Source organism: Dipodomys ordii, unplaced genomic scaffold, assembly GCF_000151885.1.
Source record: "Dipodomys ordii isolate 6190 unplaced genomic scaffold, Dord_2.0 Scaffold235, whole genome shotgun sequence".
In the NCBI taxonomy this organism is placed as follows: domain Eukaryota; kingdom Metazoa; phylum Chordata; class Mammalia; order Rodentia; family Heteromyidae; genus Dipodomys; species Dipodomys ordii.
In genome coordinates, this window is record NW_012267451.1 from 1053184 (window position 1) to 1073435 (window position 20252).

Consider the following 20252-nt stretch of genomic DNA (forward strand, 5'->3'; position numbering starts at 1 on the left):
GAAAACCTCAGGAACAGAGAGTACAAGAGGCAGTGTGTCTAATGGAAGATACTGGTCACAGCCTGAAAAACCAATGGGGCAAAGGTGATACCCAGAGGGCCAATAATCACTGAGGAGCTGCAGGGCACCATCCCCTATGAGAAAATGTACATGAAATCATGATGACCTGACTCCCTCACATCTCCCAGAATGGATAAACTTGGTAAGACCAACTTCAGTGGAGAAAGGAGCAGCTGCATCTCTTATACATGGCTGCGTCATGGAGGTAGGGAAGGGGGTGGGGGACAGGAATAAATAGAAGCTTAGTTTAGAAAACTGGCTGGCAAGTACCTAAAAAGGCTGCATATTATTCCTCTGTAACAAGAGTGAATGTGTGTCTCTTCATGAATTTACACATAGGGATCCATTTGTGGCTGGGTGAGGTGATGCATGCCTGTAATCCTGGCTGTTTGGGAAGTACAGATAGGGGGAGTCTCATGTTTGAAGCCATCCCCTGGGGGAAGTGGAGGGGGAAAATGACATACAGAGGTCTTGAGGCATGTCTAAAGAGGTAGAGGACTTGTCTGGCGAGAACAAAGCCCCAAATTCAATCTCCAGGTAATGTGAAAAAATGAGAGATAATACTTGGGGCTTTTGCAGAGCCAAGAGCGACTTTAAATCATTTAAACATTCCTCGAGAGGAGGGAGGGCACATAAACCATTGCATATTTATGAAACGGACTACTAACTACACAGTGTCTCTGAGTGTGAAAACATCCTTCTAACTTGACCCATAAGAGTTATTTGGGTCGATTGTCAATCACTTTTCAGTAAAGTTAAAGAACCGACCGACCCATCTACATTTAACTACACAGGTCATGGTTAGGGCTCTTTGAGCACTAAGTTTCTCCACCTGAGTGGAACAAATAATCAGCTAATGAGCCCCTCTCTTAACCTGGATCTAAAGGAATAAGGGAGTGAAAAAAATCCACTAAACCTATTTTTTAAGAAGAAAACCTCTATCTTCACAGGGCTGCTGAAAGACAGCTGTCTCTCTGTCCCCATCCCCAGACACAGAGACCCCAATATCTGTTATCTTCATCTATTAAAACAGGAGGAAAGGGGGGAAACCCAAAGCATTCGTAAGTCATCTCCCAAAAAAAGAAAAACAAAAACAAAAAAAGGAATAAAGCACCTTTTAGCAGAGTACTGGTGATTTAATACACATGGTCAGGCTGGGCAAGGATGTACATCTGGTCTTGTTGGGCATAAAAATCAGCTCCTATAGCTGAGTGCTATAGGAGCTGGTAGCTCACGCCTGTAACCCTAGCTGCTCAAGAGGCTGAGATCCAAAGATCATGGTTCAAAGCCAGCTCTGGGCAAGAAAAGTCCATGAGAATCTTGTCACCAAAACCTGTGGCTCCAGCAGTAGAAGGCTGGCCTTGGGTGATAAAGCTCAAGGATAGTACCCAGGCCCTGAGTTCAAAACCCATGACTGGCACACACACACACACACACACACACACACACACACACATCAGCTCTCCTAATTCTAGAATTCAATAGACCTAAGCTTTGGCAAGCAATTAATCAAAAAAGTAAACACAAAAGAAGAGCACTGGGTTTTTAGGCCATATCTATCTATTGATAGACCAGGATAAGCATAACGAGCTCTGGGAATCAGGAAATTCTAGTCCAGGGGAACTAGGACAATGGAAGGTAGAAATAGCCAGTTTTTATGGACAGTCCAAAGATTTTCATGCCATTAACTGGGATAAAGCTTAGGGAAGATACCAGGCTGACCAACCGTTCAAATACCTCTAAGGGGAAAAGAAAAACTTCCTTGGCCTCATCTGTTCCCAGCTATAAACTTGTAGCTAATGTGCAGACATAAGAAGCTGGATTTTGATGCGACCTGAATAGAACCTAGATGTTTGACCCCAAAGTCAGAAACACCAGACTCTTACACACAGACACACACACACACACACACACACACACATACACACACACACACACACACATACACACACCAGGATGTATCCAGCAGCTGCCAGGCTCAGGTATCAGCAGGATGTATCAGCAGCTGCATGCTCACTGCGTCCAGACAAACATCAAGATGTATTAGATACAAGGGAGTGAGTGGCGGCCACAGGGAGAGGGCTACATAAGGACAGAAGAGAAAACAAGTCCCAGCCACTTCAGGGCCCAGAGTGAGGGTACAAGAGGGGGAATAGATGCCTAGCTCATGACCCCCTGATTTAAAGGCTGTTTTAAAGCTGTGCTCTGGATTTCAGAGCTCCGGAGAGAAAAGGGCTGGAATGTGCACTGATGTGGCATCCAGTGGGTAGAGGTGGGGGTGCTTTTATAGATGGGAAGAAGCAGGTCTGTTTTATGTCTCTACTGCACCCATCTTGGAGGAGACCATACTCCCACTTTTCTTGTTTTCAAGTGCAATGACTTCCTGTCTCACCCGGAAAATGTGGATCATGTTCCCCCTGCCTTCCCCCAGCACACACATGCTAGACACATCACCAGCTCTCTCTACTGTCCTGACCCAAGCACATTCTGATTCACAGGCAAAGAGAGGGTCATCTTCTGAGACCCACCTCCCACTTGTAATGCTTCCTCCTCCTCCTCCTCTTCCTCCACCTCCTCCTCCTCCACCTCCTCCGCTTCCTGCCTCAGCTCTCTCCTCACTGACTGACTGGTCCCCAGCTCACCAACTCCTCCCTCTCTCACAGTTTTCCCTCAAGCTCCCTGGCTGTCCCCCAAGACCAATTTGGACCAAGCCCACTATTCAAAGATAGACTCCCAGCAAAGAAAAGGTCTTGATGGATCTCTGTGTGCCCTTCATCATTGCCACCAAAGGGCCAGGTATCATGGGGACCTGCATGAATATCAGCAGAGCCCCCTCCCCACCAACTCCCTAGCTTTGTGGGCACACAGCACTTCCTGCTGTCCTGCCTCCTCTCCCACCTTCTTCTAGGCTTAAGTCAGCCAAGGCAGGCCATGTGAATACCCACAATCATCAGACTGCCAGGATGGACAGATGGACATATAGACTGATGGAGGGTGGCTGGCTTTCTCCTCATTGTGATTCACTGTTCTAGGGACTTTAGATGCTGTGTCCCCCAGATGACCTCCTGAAGCCTCAGCTCCATTGTCTGCCACTTTCAGGAGGCAAAGGTAACACAGGGGCTGGAAGTTTGCAGGTCCTATACCCTGCTTGGGGGTAAGGGGCTCGCTGTGGTGATGAGATAGTGGAGAATCCACTGTAACCACACCCACACCAGGCACCACTGTCTCAGGCCTGTCATCCCAGCTACTCACAAGGCTAGAGGTCTGAGGATTATGGTGTGAAGCCAGCCCAAGAAGGAAAGTCCCTAATACTCTTATCTCCAATGAACCAGCAAAAAGCCAGAAGTAGAGCTGTGTGGCTCAAGTGGCAGAGCACCAGCCTTGAGCAAAAAAATAAAAATCTTCAGGGATACTGCACAGACCCTGAGTTTAGGCTCCAGGAATGGAAAAGAAAAAAAGATGACTAGGCCCAGGATAAGATTGCATCAAGCTATGCACACACAGAAATAACATCCAGTAAACCATATACTGGTTGGATCTAAGGAAGTGCTGTAAACTCAAGAGCCAGGGTGGGGAATCTTTTTTTTTTTTGGTATACCAAGGACCAGTTGGACAATTTGCATACGTATATCATTTGCAGGCCATACAGAATTATCAATACACTAAGATGGGCCATAGACAACCAACAAGAAGCATACTTCTCTGTCTGTTCACACACCACCAAATGGTTTCATGGCCCAAAGGCTGTACAGTCCCAACCCCTGATCACCCCAGGGCCAGTGTTTTGGCTTGGATACTGTGCTGTGGGTATAATATGACGTAAATATTGGGAGAGTTTGGGGTTAAGGCACCAGAGCCTTCATTATATAAATTTTCTTGCAAATCCCCAGCAATCAGTATTCCAAAATTTGAAGCTAAAACCTAACATGAATACATATTTGGCTTCCAAAAGGAAAAAAGTAATAACTTAAAACATACAAGAAAACCATTCAATGGCTCTCCATTTTCTCACAGGATTAAAAACAAACTCCCTGGGGCTAAATATTCAAGGCCTCTGTACAAGCACAGCCATGATCTCTCCAGGCTTTTTATTCAGTCATTCCTCCTGCTTGTCAGACATAACCATTGGTCCATCTACAATGGACTGAGACCTTGAAAATGTGGCAACACACACAGCTAGGGCTCTTGGTGCCAGAAACCTAAGTCCTTAGAGATAATATCTCATGTGGACCAGAATGAGCCAAGAGGGCCAGTGCTGGATTGTGGAGGGGGCTGTCCATCTGTTCTATGTCTCATCCACTTGTTTTGTTCCCTTTGTCTCCCCCCCCCACATCAAGTGCTTTTTCCCACACTAATCAATTCCTGGGCTCTGCCCTTCCACATACTATTCCCATTGTTCATTCACTCAACAAGCATTGAATGGAAACCTCTGACTGGTGCTTCATATGTCAATGAGAGAGACAGGTGGCCACCCGACAAGCTGGACAGACAAATGCCAGTGACAAGATTTGACAGAGTGGAAAGCCAACTGGCTCTGGCTAGGTGAGTCAGAGGTGGTTTGCCAAAGCAGGTTGTGTTTATACTCCTCCCTAAATGACCAGAGCTAAGTGGGGCATCAGAGCCCATGCAGAAAAGTGGGCTCAGAGACTTTGAAATACTATGTAAGAAGAGCAGAATTGAAAGGGAAGCAGGCAACACTGGAGAGAAAGGGATCTGGAGGGGGACAGTTTCCAACAGCTTTTAAAGCCAGAATGGTTTGTCCTAGAGATGACCCCAGGAGGGCTGGAGGCAGCAGGGAAAATAATAGGCCATTCTGGTTAAAGCAAACGCTTGCTTTTGTTCATACATACACTTAAAACTAAAATAGGTGGAGAGAGTACAAGAGAAGTGACAGAGAGAAAAGCTAGAGGCCAGAGGTGCTGGAAGCTCAGCCTCATCACTCCACAGAGCCTCACGCTCATGGTTGACTTCTCCCTTGTGCCCAAGTTAAGGCTGTGTGCCTGTGTGTTCACGTGTGTGTGTGCATGTGTGCACACGCACACACACACACACATGCACGCACGCACACACACACGCACGCACTTGTATTCCTAATTAAGCCAGAGCTGAACAGCGCTTGCCAGTAAATTGAATAATGCTTTCTAGGAAGGGGAGAAAACAACAATAACAACGACAACACAAGATGAATGACTGATAGAAAAATCAGTGAACTTTTGCTGTGGCACAGCAGCAAAGCCGAGATGCAGGGTAAGCACGAAGGGCAGGAGAAGATAAGTGGGAAAGATGTGAAAAGGGGGTTATGTTAAAAAATAAAAGCAATGGCAGTTTCTTAAAGTCTGAAAATCAAGAAACTGGTCTTTAAGCTACATGCTGGTGGGTCGTGTCTATAATTAGAGCTTAGTTACTCAGAAGGCTGAGGTCTAGAGGTTTGTGGTTCTGAGGCCAGCTGGGGCAGAAAAGCTTACTAGACTCCCTGTCCAAAGTAACCAGCAAAAATCATGGCTGGAGGCAAAGTTCAAATGGTTTCATGACCAATTTAGGAACCATGAGGCCCCGAGTTCAAACCCAATACTGCCCACCCCCCAAAAATATGAAAAATCTTTTAATGTTGAAGACAAAGGTGGAACTTTGTCTTTTTTTTGAGCCAAGGAATGATAAAATTTGGTTTCTAATTCACAAAAAGTAAAACTGGAAGCTACCAGAGTGGTGAGGAGTGAGAAACAGGAAATGGTGGAGAAGGGAACACAGAGTTGAAGGTCACAGTGAAGAACCTGAAGGTCACAGTGGGGCACCTTGAACAACCTTTCAAGTCCTCTTGCACCTGGCGCTGTGAAGCAATCTGCACAAGCCCTTTACTCCCAGTATCCCATGGTTTATAATCTGCACAAGGCAAGTTATTATAAGTGTTTCTGCTGCTGTTTAACAGCATAGTTGACTGAGGGTTAATTTGTATAAAGGCCAGAAATTCATTTCCTCACAGTTCTGGGGTCTGGGAAGTCCAAGCTCATGGCACTGGCTTCCAGGGAGCATTCAGGCTGCTCCCTCACCAATTAACAAGAAAAATGGAAGCCCCACCCTGCAGCCTTTCTTATTCACTAGGGAGAAGCTTTTGTGATCTGGGCACCTCCCTTAAAGATTTCCTACCTACTAAAAAAAAATCCTATTCATCATTTTTTCTACACATATGTTTGACAGAAACCACATCTGTTGAAGCCCAAGCCAAGACCCAGGAAGATGGCTTCAAGAAAATGACCCCACCCCATCCTTCTTCTGGTTTCCAGGCCAAATATTAGGACACACCTTGAAAAATAGAGGGGGCACGGTACAGACACAGAGATGGCAGGACAACCTTCTGGCTTAGAATGGGAAGATTTGGGGTTTCACTTTCATCTCCTTCCAGCAGGCTAAACGTGTCATGTCCTCTTCTCTTAGTCTCCACTCCTCATGGTAGATTCTGCGTGTGGGACCGTTTCCGCGAATGTTTCCACCCATGTACTCTCCCCCTCCCTGCCTTCTGTTGACAGGCACTTCCCTCCACCATCCTGGACAGCTTCTTCTCCTCCCGTGGTGCTATTCTGGGCTCCTGTTGGGAGATAGGCCTATGATTGACATCCTTCTGTCCAGTACACCATTATCTAGTCTCGCCCCTTTGTCCACTTTGACTCACCACCCACAGAATGCAGCATTTTATTCATCTACCAGGAAGAATGATATTGTTCAGGGAAAGGACAAGATTGGAGGGGATATATTTGTGTGAAGTGAAAAGTCAGACTGAGAGAGACAAAGGTTGCATGCTGTCTGTCATATGCAGAAGTCAGATCTAACTTATAAATATATATGTAAGTATTGCTGGGCAAAGGTAGCTCACATCTGTAATCCTAGCAACTCAGGAGACTGAGAGCTGAAGATTGTGGTTTGAAGCCAACCAGGCAGGAAAGTCTGAGAGGCTCCTCTCCAAATAAAAAAGTGGAGCTATAGCTCAAGTGGTAGAGTGCTAGCCTTAAGCAAGAAAGCTCAGGGACAGTGTTCAGGCTTGCACTGATAGTCAGACAAGACATAAAAGGTGGGCATCGGTGGCTTATACCTGTAATCCAAGCTATTCAAGAAGCTGATATCTGAGAAGCCAGCCCAGGCAGGAAGTCCGTGAGACTCCAATGAACCACCACAAAACCATAACTGGTACTGTGGCTCAAAATGGTAGAGTGCAAGCCTTGAGCAGAAGAGCTCAAGAACAGCACTGAAGCCCTGAGTTCAAGTCCCACAACAACAAAAAAAAAGAGCTGGGACTGTAGTTTAGTGGTACAGTGCTTGCCTAGCATGCATGAAGCCCTGGGTTTGAGTCCTCAGTACCACATAAACAGAAAAAGCTGGACCTGCAGCTGTGGCTCAAGTAGTAAAGAGCTAGTTTTGAGCACAGAGAGGCTTGGGACAGTGCCCAGGCTCCGAGTTCAAGCCCCAGGACTGGAAAAAAAAAGAGAAAGAAAGAAGGAAAGGAAGGAAGGAAGAAAAGAAAAGAAAAGAGAAAAGAAAAGAACAAGGCTCTAATAGTGTCTGGCACTTACCATGCCCAGCACCATCTTCCATGGTGCTTAGAGGATTAATATGCTGACTCAACAATTGTCCCAGAACAGTCATCACCTGACTCTTCAATTTTAGATAACAGCTCAGTGCTCATCTTCTGTCCCATTCTATAATCAAAGGATAGCTGGTATCAGCATGTTTTCATCCTGATATTTAAACACTTGAAATGCATATAATCAAGTCTGAACAAAGTATGAGATGTGAGGGAAAGTGAAGGAAGGGGTGACATTTAAAAAGGAATTTAAAAAGGAAATGTACTCAGGACCTGACTTATGAAGTGGTAGCCCCTCTGCACAATAATAATAATATTAATAATAATAGTAGTAATAACTATATTTTTTAAAAAGTGCCAGGGGCTGGTGGCTTATGCCTGTCATCCTAGCTACTCAGGAGGCTAAGGTCTGAGGATGGAAGTTCAAAGCCAGCCTAGACAGAAAGTCTGCAAGACTATTATATACAGTAAACCAGCAAAAAAAAATGTCAGAAGTAGAGGTGAGGCTCCAATAGTAGAGCTCTAGCCTTGAAGAAGAAAGCTTGGGGGCAGAGCCCAGGCCCTTAGTTCAAGCCCAAGACTGGCACACACACACACACACACACACACACACACACACACAAACACAGAAAAAACCCCACAAAAAAACACCAAAAATAACCCTGAGTGTTTTTGCACAAAAGTGTCACAGAAATAGAAAGATGCTTAAAATGAAAGAGAAATTTAGAAATGTCAGGGATTGTCACGATAACAATTTTCTTTTTAAATCCATAGTAAATTTAGTAAATTAACTCACAGAAAATTTGTCACATCATCTGTGCTGTTCTAGGCACTAAGAAGAAAGTCTGGTCCAATGCAGGTAATATGCTGAATCTTCTGGTTTTTATAATCTGGTGAGATATGCAAATTATAAAGAACACATGATAAAAAAGAACTACCAGGTACCTAGCACTGATGGCTCATGCCTGTAATCCTAGATACTCAGGAGGTTGAAATGTGAAGATCACAGTTGGAAGTCAGCCTGGGCACGAAAGTCTCTGAAATTCTTATCTCCAATTAACTACCAGAAAACTAGAAGTGGCACTTTGGCTCAACGGGGTAGTGTGCTAGCCTTGAGCAAAAGAGGTCAGGGACAGTGCCCAGGGCCCAAGTTCAAGGCCCATAATTGACAATTCTTTTTAAAAAAATCAGGCAACATGTGATGAAAATAAAGCAGGAGATTCAGTTTAACTGAAAGCTGGCTTCCCTTTAACATATGAGGACACTTCTGAGAATTAAAGTTCAAAGCTAGCCCCAGAAGGAAAGTCTGTGAGATTCCTATCTCCAATTAAGTAGCAAAAGGCCAGAAATGTAGCTGTGGCACAAGTGGTAGAGTGCTAGCCTTGAGCAAAAAAGCTAAGGCACAGCAAGTTGAGCTGTGAGTTCAAGCCCTAATGCTGGCACCGAAAAGGGAGGGGGGATAAGAAGAAAGAACAACGAGAAGGAGAAGGAATAGGAGGAGGAGGAGGAAGAAGAAAAGGAGGAGGAGGAGGAGCACTATGAGGAGGATGAGGAAGAAGATGACAGGCTTCTGGAAGGAAAAGATTTTAAAAATATTGAAGTAGCATTAGAGTAAGTTGATTCTACCCAAAAAGGGAATTAACAACACCAACACCTCAAAATAGGAGTGACATTGATAACTTATTTCAAAAAGGATTACAAAGCTGAGAAAGATACAAAGGAGAAAGAAAGAAAGAAAGAAAGAAAGAAAGAAAGAAAGAAAGAAAGAAAGAAAGAAAGAAAGAAAGAAAGAAAGAAAGAAAGAAAAGAAGTAGAGGGGGCCAAGAACAGGACACTGGATTTCATTCCATATCTAATGGAAAGGCACTTAAAGACACATTTACATTTATTTTGTTTCTCCATTTTGATGAGACAAGGTCTCACTTCGGAATTAGGCTGGATTTGAACTCACTAGATAGCTCAGGCTGGCTGGAACTCAAGATCCTCTAGTCTTAGTCTTCCAGTTGCTGAGATTATAGGCATGTGCCATCATGCCTGCTCCGATTATGGTTTTAAAAACAGGCGCTGTTCGGTGAAGACGATTAAAAGAAATAAAGTTGGAGAAATTCAAGAGAAAATCAGTCATGCGTTTGATTAGCTGCACATCCCAGGTCTGCTCTACCAACCTCAGAATGAACACTATGGATTCAAGCTGTTGTTGACCTTGCAATCTAGCCCTGACTCCTGGGTCAGGAGAGGAGGCTTGAACTCATGATGCTAATTTCCTACTTCTTTCATACCTGTCCATCAGAGCCAGCAGCCATACCGCTGGAGGTGCAACATGGGGGAAACCCCGATGTCTTCAGGAACTGATGGGAGCCCAGAGGACTTGGGACGGAGAGGACCCAAGGAATGCCCATCGACAGCCCCTTCGAAGCCTGCATCCAAACAGCTGATTCTTCTAGGCAGATGCGAGACTGGAGGGAGGTTGGGTGAAGAGAACTTTTGGAGAGTCCAAGTCATTATGCTAAAAAACGATCCAGGTCTGTGGGGTTAGGGAAGAAGCGGGGTTTTGGGGGGAGAAGCAGAAGACAGGGGATGATACCGCGGTCGGCTAGTGGAGATGCCCAGGAACAATGACCGTTTGGCCAGCAACCGTCTGGATAACGACCGTTTGCTTGGCCACAGTTACATCCACGTGGGAACCCGAGGCGCGCGCCTAGGGCGCATGAGTGTGCGCAGGGGGTTGGGGAAGGAAAAGCGGGGCAGATCTGCTTGAAGGCTTCATCTTTAATCTCTGCACTTGTAGAGGAGTACCTTAAGGTTCTTGCCTAGGACATCCTGTTGGGCTGCATGAAGAATATATGCAAGCCTGTCTCAGGACCTGGAAAAGCTGCAGAACAGATGGGAGCCAGGATGCATGACCAGAGAGGTCCCCACCCCACCTCTACCCCCGTTCCATGTTCCCACAAGATGGGCTTAAGCAGAGGGAAAAACTCTGGGCATTGAGATGGGTATCTTGTGCTGGGCGACTGTAGCATAGAATTCTCCTAGGAGTATGGCTAGCTTGCCTCAGTTTCTCTCTCCTCTTACTCCCCTGGTCCACCCGCAGGCTTTTTGGTACCCCATGAGCCTTTCGAGACAGAGCCCCCAGGTCACCGACTGACCTTGGTCTGTGACTCCCAGGGTTGGTCCCAGCACAAAGTGGGCACCTCTCCAATTATGGCCCTCCGGGGACAAGCCGTTCATGATCACGAGATTTGCTATCCATTCTAAACCGCCTCCCCTTCCGAACCCTGCGCCCCTCCTGCCCAGCTTTGCTCTCTGGTAGGAATGTCCCCTTAACTTCAGCTGCGACTGCAGAGGTGATGCCTTCCATCTACAAGAGAGGAGAGTGCGGGGAGGGGGGGTCTTCCAGCCAGTGTAAGGGGGGATCAAATGCCCACTTCCACGCCAGACGTTGTGGCGGGGGGACGGGGGTAGAGTTTGGCATGGTAGAGTTTGGCAGAGTGTCAGGGGCCTGTGTAAAGTCGTAAATACAAGCGTCATTCACAGGCCCCCTTCTGCCATCTCCAGCTACAGTTTGCCTGTCCAGATGTTGGTCTGCCACGACTCCACCCTGCCACCCATATGAACTTGAAAGTGGAATTTAGGGAAATGGGAGGGTGAGAGAATGCTGACATTTGGCTGAGCCCTGGAGCAGAGCCCAATCTATTCAAGTGTCAATGGGATAACCTGCGTTGGGAAAGCGATTGGCTTTCGTTTATGGATGGTTAATGGCGATTCCTTGCTTTTGTTGCTTAAGAGAAATTCGAAGAAAATAAAAGAAAAACAAGTACTGCCAAAGTATCCATGACTCTAGAGGAACGTCTGGAGTTTAATATTGAAACATCAATGCTGGTTGTTTTGTTTTTGTTTTTTTAATAAATGAAGATACACATCCTTATGGAAAAGGAGGGGGGAGGAAGGAGGGAGGGAGACCAGCAAGAGCAGAAAGGGGGCGGAGGGAGAGTCATGACAGACCTTGGTGGCTCAGGCCTGTAATCATAGCTATTCCGGAGGCTGTGATCTGAGAATCCTGCATCAAAGCCAGCCCCAGGTAGGAAAGTATATGAGACTTAATGATTTTTGGTCCAGTTTCTTCCATGAGACTGAAGAGAGCTGAAATCTTTTGCATCCATGAAGATTGACAGGAAAATATATTAAATAGGAATAAAGTTTGAGCTGAAAACTGGGCAGGCTATTTTAGGCTTTCCCTGGAACAAAGCCTTGAAGTATCAATTTGAGTGGTTACATTCTAAAGGACAATGAAGCAGATTATGTTAAAATGGAACCCCAAATGGAGAAGAGCAGAAAAGATCTCATGTACTATTACCATGAGGTTTGATGCAAATAGCACTGTATGAAATGAAATATTTCATAGTCCTTCCAATCATTTATAATTGTGTGTGTACACAAACATGTGCATGCATACATGCAAGTTTACCCACATCCTGAGACCCAGGTCTAGCACCATAAAAAATAAACCAAGCAGTCCCACTTTGGGGCATTTACCCAAACAATCACAAATAAGGCCACACTAAAGCTACCAGCACAACTATGCTTATTGCAGCATTATTCACCTTTGCTAAGATATGGAACCAACCCAGATGTTCCTAAGTAGATGAATAGATCAAGAAAATGTGATACACACACACACACACACACACACACACACACACAATGGCATTCTATGCCTACATCAGAAAGAATGACACCACCCTAGTTGTTAGGAATTGGAAATACTTTGAAAAAATTATATTAAGTAAAGTAAGCCAGGCCCAAAGAAACATAGTTCCCATGGTTTCCCTTATTTGCAATAACTAGTGTATGTCTAGGATAAGCAGAAAAGGTCAAAAGCTATGTACATATAACTATATAAGATGATGCTTAGAAAAATGAATCCCAAGATAAGGACACAAGTGATTTTATCTTTCTTGCTGTTTTTAATGTATTTATAATGTACCATGTGTGTTTTTTTTGTTTCTTTTGTATGTTCTTTCCCCATGGTATAACCCCTGCTTTCACTGTATTTGATTCTGGTGCCCTGAATCTTCTATATTTTTATAATTTGGGGAGGGGAAGGGAAATAACAAAATGGTGAAATAAGGTTACAGGTTGACCCACAGTAACAATGAGATGTACAAGACACTATGTTGAAAACAAACTTTACAACTTCAGGGGTGGAAGAAGGAGTTGGGGAGGTGGTAAATGGAAAAAAAGGAAAAGGAAAAGAAAATAAATTGGAGTCTGAGGACCTAACAAATTTATTTGGAATACAGCTTTAGTTAAACCATGAAATCCAGCTTTTAAACTTTTATAAGCTTCTTCCCCCTCCCCTTCCCACACAAACACACACTTTTTTTTTTGGCCTGACACCAGGACTTGAACTCTCAAACTTGGTACCTGATGCTTTCCTCATGGCTAACATTCTATCAGCCTAAAACAAAATGTTTTACAAATATTAGAATTTTCATCATGTAATGCTGGTTGCCAGAATTCAGTGTATAACTAAAGAGGAATATTTAAAAATGATGCTGAATATTTATTGTCACAAAATAAAGGGCTTCAGAGAAATGTGTTTGTGCTATTTTCACAATAATAGTACTATCATATATATTACTCAAGTTCCCTCTGAATATGGATTAAATTGCTAGATATGGGTGATTTGTTTTATACTCCAAAAAATGATTTGTTTTATGCTCCCAAAATCTAAATGGAGATTGCCTTTACAAAAAAAAATAAATAAACTGAAAGAAGTATATAGCACACTTGAGTATCACCTGAGAAAGAAAGATTCTTAAAAATCCTCATGCACATTCTTTTTCATTTTTCCTATATTACCACCAAAAATTCCTAAGAGACTTAGGGCATACACATGGACCAAGTTTGCTCTGTGCATTGTGTATTAAAATTGTGCTCTGCATATTGAGCCTCCAAGGTCATTTAAAAGTCAGGAACCAGTCTGGCCCTCCATCTCTGCAACTCCATGTCTCCTTAGCTTGATCCCAGTTGTCTGCATAAAAAGCTCCACTCACATGACCTTGTCAGCCTCAAGGACAATCGATGGGGCTTCCTGGGACCCTTGCAAGGGAAAGTCTTTAGGGCTTCCAGCCTTGGCAATGGCCCAATCAAAAAGCAGCACAGCCCAGTCAGTGCAGAGGGAGGACAGGGATGGGAAAGGAATCACACAACTATTCTTTCCTTATCTTGAGGACAAACACAAAAGCTACCAAGCTAAGTGTGAGCATCTTGATTTAAATAGATCATGCCTGAGGAATGGGAAGTTTATGCTCTCAGTTGTAGTACAGGTGCAGAGAAGTCTCTCCAAACTGTCATCCTACCCATTCTGTCTCTATTTCCTTTATACAATCCACACGGATACCATAAAAAAGGGCCCACTGAATGGATTTCTGGGTACCCACAAGTTCATAGTGGAATTTGTGGATCCAATCACATCATAAAGGTACCCAAATATTACAGGCTGTGATTAAATCTTAAGTTCTAGGAAATAAGTGAAATATAATACATAGTTTTTTGCATGTTCCTATACATGGGACCTACCTTATTCTTTATAATCATCATTATTATAGTCATTTTATTATTATTAATTATCTTATAGGAAATCAATGTACACTTATTACCAGGTTAGCTGTATTAGTCTGTTAGATTAAGGAGGCCAGTCATCATATTTATATAGGATTTTCTGATTAGAGACACAGGACATCACAACAAGAGAATCCTGGCAAGATTTCTCCTTGACTCCCCCCTCCAAGGCATTTCACTCACTATCCTTTCAGGAACAGAGTTTGTTTTCTTGCTTGGGTTCTCTGTGGCTTTGCTGTTGGGTCCCAGAGCACAGCTGGGTAGCATTAGATGAATCGATTCAAGGATAGACAGTTTTGTACTACAGGCAAATATGGCAGAAAAGGGTCACATGAGAATCAAGCAAAGTAATAATCAAGCAAAAAGATCTCTTTTCCCGCTAGTCCACATATAAATTATGCTTCCAAGTCTCCAAACAGATCAAACAGATCTACACACACACAAATTCTCTCTCTGTCTCTGTCTCTGTCTCTGTCTCTGTCTCTGTCTCTCTCTCTCTCTCTCTCTCTCTCTCTCTCACACACACACACATCAAAACATGCTGTCAGGACTTGATGGCATTTCAACTTAAGAATCTCAACTTCAAAAATATCCAGATGTGGCTAAGACCTCAGGTCTTCTCCTTAGTGCTTTCTTCTATCTATAAAGCAATAAAAAATAGGTCAGTACATCTGTCAATGAGTCTTGTCATTTAAATGATGAGTCCTGGCAACAACTCTCATTATTTCTGGGATACAGGACAAATTGTTAGTATGTCAGACGCTCAACATAACCATCAGTGTTAATTTGAATTGAGACACCTGCACTGAGGACTTATTAAATACACAGTGGGTTCCCTCTTTGGGTTTTAATATAATATGTATAAAGTGAATGGAAGTTCGGGCATTTATTGCCAGAAGTAGAGAAAAGGTTAGTCATTTAAGAATTTATTGCAGAAAGTAAGCAATTAATCAATAGACAATTCCAGGAAAATATACTCCAACCAGAATTGACAGTTATGACCATTCTGAAACAGGACATTTTGCTTTTATCTTAGTATCATCTCAGTTTCTGGGTGTAGAGGAATTGATTAAATCAGGAAAAGAACTAGGAACTGTGTACCAAGGGCTCCTGACAATAAATAAACTCCTCAAATACTTAGGGGAGGTTGAAATCTGAGGATCACAATTGGAAGCCAGTGCAGGGCAGTCAAATCTGTGAAATTCTTATCTCCAGTTAACTAGGGAAAACCTAGAAGTGGAGCTGTGGCTCAAGAGGTAGAACTTCAGCCATGAGCGTAAACAAAGCCAAGCAAGGACAGGCACTGGTGGCTCATGTCTGTGTCCCCCCAGGAATACTGCAGTCCCCATAGTGATGTACATGGTGTTCACTCCTCTCCTGAACTCCTGCATCTACAGCCTGAGGAACGGAGACCTCAAAAGTGTCCTGAGCCGGTTATACAAGGCAAGAGCCTGACATCAGCACGTAGCAAATCCATCTGTAATGTTTTGCATTAGCAAGACAATTTAGAACAAAGTTCTGTAAATCCTAGCTGTCTGCACACATTATTTGTGTAGTTTCATTAGTACAATTCATCAGCAGTGGAGAAATTTGCTGGTCAGGCCAGGGGAAATTCATGAAGAAGGAGTTCATTTTTTTAATGTATCAAGTTTTATTTTGTAAAGATGATGAATGTCTGGAGATGGTTGCCCAACAAACTGAATTTTAGAGTAGTCAAAATGTGAAGTTTGTATTAAGTATATTTGACCTCAATAAAAATGGAAAGAAAGAGATCTTTTTTTTGGTTTTGGTAGTAGTAGGATTTGAACTCAGGGCTTTCTGATTACTAGGCAGATGGTGTGCCATCCAACCTCTTATTTTTCATTATTTTCAAGATGAAACTTAGTGCTTTTATACAGTGTTTGTTTTTTCAATCAAGACAGGTCCTCAGATGTCAGCCTCCTGAGCAGCTTTGAGCAACCAGGTATGGCTAATAAAAATGGGGTGGGTAGGGCTAAGTTGTTATTTTTTAGGGGGAGGGCTTATTTGTTTGTTTGTTTGTGCTGGGTATTGGGCTGGAACTCAGGGCTTGGGTACTGTTCCTGAGTTTTTTTGCTCAAGGCTAGTGCTCTATCACTTGAAATACAGGTCTACTTCTGGCTTTGTGGGGATTGGGGAGGAGTGGGTTGAATTGGTTGATAAGTCTGGTTGTTTTCCTTCCCTGGCTGGTTTTGAAATCAAAATCCTCAGATCTTAGCCTCTAAGTAGTTAGGCCTAAAGGTGTGAACCACTGGTGCCAAGCTAAAAATGTTTTTGACCTGGAAAAAAAAAAGAATAATATTTGTGACTCTTGACAGGAAAATGAGTACATAAGCTATCTTACATGGCAGAAGGTTTAGTGATATACAGAAGGTGGTTGAAACAAATAAATCTGCATAGATAAATAATATAAAAGCATGTGTCTCATTATTTATTATTTTAATTACTGATAGGTTAATGTGTGCAGATGTCACTTCTGTGATTGGGTATAGAATACAACCATGTGCATTTAACTGACACAATTTTAGACAAGTTTGCATTTCACAGAAGTCACTGATGTGAGTTAAAGAGTACATAATTTAATAATATGAATAAGTTACATTCTATTTTAATATTAATATTGATATTAATATATCAATTAATCAATTTTCAGTTATTTACTATGTTGTTATTGTTAATGTTAATTAATTTAATAGTAATAATTTAATATCTTCACCTAGTTGTAGAAAGGAAGTTTCAACTTAACATGATTTTGTATGCATGCAATGCATCTTAATCCTGGTCACTCCTAACATCATTCTCCCTCTACACATTCACTAATAGACACACCAAGATCCACACTTCATTTGTTCACATATGGACATTCATTGAGTATTACAACTGTATTCTCCCACTGTTCCCTATTTCCATTTGTTCCACCCCTTCTTCTAGGTCCCCATTCAATTTCTTTGGTTAAATTATCTGGGAACCTTTCAAAGGGTTTACAACATGGAATTGCTTTCCTACATATTCCATAATTAGCCATACTTTGGTCCTGGTATAGATGTATAGACATATTCCTGCTTACTACAGGAAGAGCCTAAAATCTGTTCTTTGGACACTCTTTTTTCATTTTTCCTCCATCGATGTTAGTGAGTCCATAGAGGTTTGTATGCTTTGAACCAACTTGACTAATTGCGAGCCCTGTGAATTGAGAGTCCAAGATCACAGGAGAGCCCATTATTAGCTTGTCCTCTGACCTCTCCATTAATATAAATGTTTCCAAGCCCATATTGGCCACAGCTGGAAATTCTTCTGTGTCATTCTATATGTGGTCGATTGTGAGGAATGGAGCTGAGATTTTATTAGACTTCGGGCATGGACAGATCTTTTGATCTGAACTTCATAGACATGACCCAACAGAAAGGCAACTCATCCCAGTAAGTATAGAGCAATACCATGCTAATCATGCAAGCATGCTTTCTACAATATTGCTGATGACCTAGAGGTGTCCTTCCTAGAGAGAAACATAGTCAGATGTCTTGTATCCTTAAATGAAGTACTATTTCTACATAAAGAGGGCATCTAGCAGTTGCAGTTTCCTCTCTGAGGAGGCCAAGGAATAGCAGTAGTGAAGAATGTAAAAGTTATTACTTTTGTGAACTAAAGGTCACAAAAATCTTACTTAAAATCTCTTATTGTATTTTGTTTTCCTGTAGTCTGCCTTGTTACATAATAGCATACGACGGAACACTCTATCCTTATGAAAGCTGTAATAGATGGTTAGGTTACAAAAAGAAAAGCATAAATCCATGTTTCTATTTATCTATTGACACAGAATATCAATTTAGGAGAGTGTGGTTTGTTAAAAAGCTGATAGGTCCCCAGTGACAACCTGGGCATCTGTCTCATTTCTCTCTGGCTTCTAGGAAGAGGATCCTGATTTCTTCTTTGAGGTACTACTAATTGATCACAAAACAGAAAAGCAAGTGGGGATCACAGCTAGTAAACAGTATAGTAAGTGCAATAGGTCAGATAGATGGCAGAAAAGGAATGAACCCAGCAATCAAATATCAACCAGGATTGTCCACATCCCTTGCTAGTGTCAGCATATTTCTAAATTCTTGAAATTAGTTAACAGAGAAGCAGATATTTATTTATTTTTATTTAGGAAAATGCAAAGTGTTAAAGATGTATACTTCATGCCTGGTACTCGTGGCTCACACCTGTATTTCTAGCTATTCAAAAGGCTGATATCTGAGGACAAAGGTTCAAAGCCAGCTTGGGCAGCAAAACCTGTGAGACATTCATCTCCAATTAGCCACCAGGAAGCAAAAAGTGGAGCTGTTGCTTACATGATAGAGTGCTACCCGTGTGTGTGTGTCAGGGTAGAACAATAAAAAACAAGCTTCCAATCCTAGAAGACACACACACACACACACACACACACACACACACACACACAAACACAAGACGGGAAAGCAAAGTGGAAATCAGAAAACCAAGCAATGATAATAAATCTCCTGGGAGATATTAGGCACTGTACAGTGTTTTCCTGTTGTCTATGTGAAATTAAGGTTTAGCTCATGCAGTTCTCTATATTTTACAGAGTGATTGTAAATAGGATATCTTTAGAAATTTTCACTATTGCAGTAGTCATTACTTCACTGTTTCCTTATGATAGAATAAAGCTTGTAGGAGTGTTTCTTTATTGATTGGATGAGAATTTTTATTTCAGCAAAAAAGACAATTGCTGTAGATTATTCTGAATAATCTTAGAAGAGTAGCTTGTACTTTCTATGATCAGAAAACCCTGCCTATAATGTTCTAATATAGGTGAGTGTCTAAAATAAATACATAATAGGGGTAAGTGACCAGGAAGAAATCTAGGCTGTTTGGGTTTCTGACAGCTAAAAATGTAGGTGATGGAGTATAGTTATCAACTATGAATACTTGAATTCAAAATGATGGCAGAATTCTGAGTTCTTCATTAATTATTGCTCTCTTTTTGCATCAAAGGTGTCTAATAAATGTAGGGCCTCAAAATTTAACAGATATCTCAGTATTTTATCTCCTGGAACTCTCAGATGACCCTGAGCTACAACCCATGCTCTTTGGGCTGTTTCTTTCCATATACCTCGTCACTGTGCTCAGAAATCTGCTTATCATCCTGGCCCTCAGCTCTGACCCACCTCCACACCCCCATGTACTTCTTCCTCTCCATCCTCTCCTTGGATGACATCTGTTTTACCTCTAAATTCTTCTAGAGTGGGTACAGTGCCCTCAGTGATGTGTGCTACGGTCACCCCCATATTGAACCCTTCAACTAATGACCCTGAGGAACAGGGAAATTAAAAACACCATGAGGAAACTCTTCCACGGAAAAAATAATGTCAGCTATTGAAATAATCAATTTGTTTGGAGGTAGGTAAAAGGCCGCCAAGACAGGCACCTAAATCTGTAAGTTCTGCCCCTTAGATATATTATTTATATAGTTGCATAACTTTAACAATTTGTCATATTATTAAAAAGAATGTTGGTTTAGAGTCTTATGGGTGGGGAAAAATGGAAGTGGGTTAAAATATATAAAGATTCAGTTTGTGTTGAATAGCAAGTCCTTTGTAGAGCTGTGTAATGTTAATTAAAATACAGTTAAAATAAAAATAAAAGGCTTAATCAAAAAGAAATTTCCATTAGGAAAGGGTAAAACTAACCAACATCCATTGTGCTCATGAACTGACACAGTGAATTGAAACTTCTTTTTTTTTTAAATCCCCCAACAACAAAGTGGGCTAAAAATTTAAAGAGAAACTTCTCTGAAGAAGAAAGAAGGATGGCCAATAGACACATGAAGAAATGCTCAACCTCCCTAGCCATACAAGAAATGCAAATCAAAACAACAGTAAGATACCACCTCACCCCAGTTAGAATGGCAAAAATCAAGAACTCTAATAACAGCAGATGCTGGAGGGGATGTGGACAGAAGGGAACTTTACTT

The 20252-nt window shown here is 42.3% G+C and overlaps 1 pseudogene; it reads right to left on the minus strand.

Moving 5' to 3' along the window:
- LOC106000714 overlaps positions 1 to 10861 on the minus strand; it is a 36886-nt pseudogene extending 26025 nt beyond the window's left edge.
- Between the last annotated feature and the right edge of the window lie 9391 nt (positions 10862 to 20252).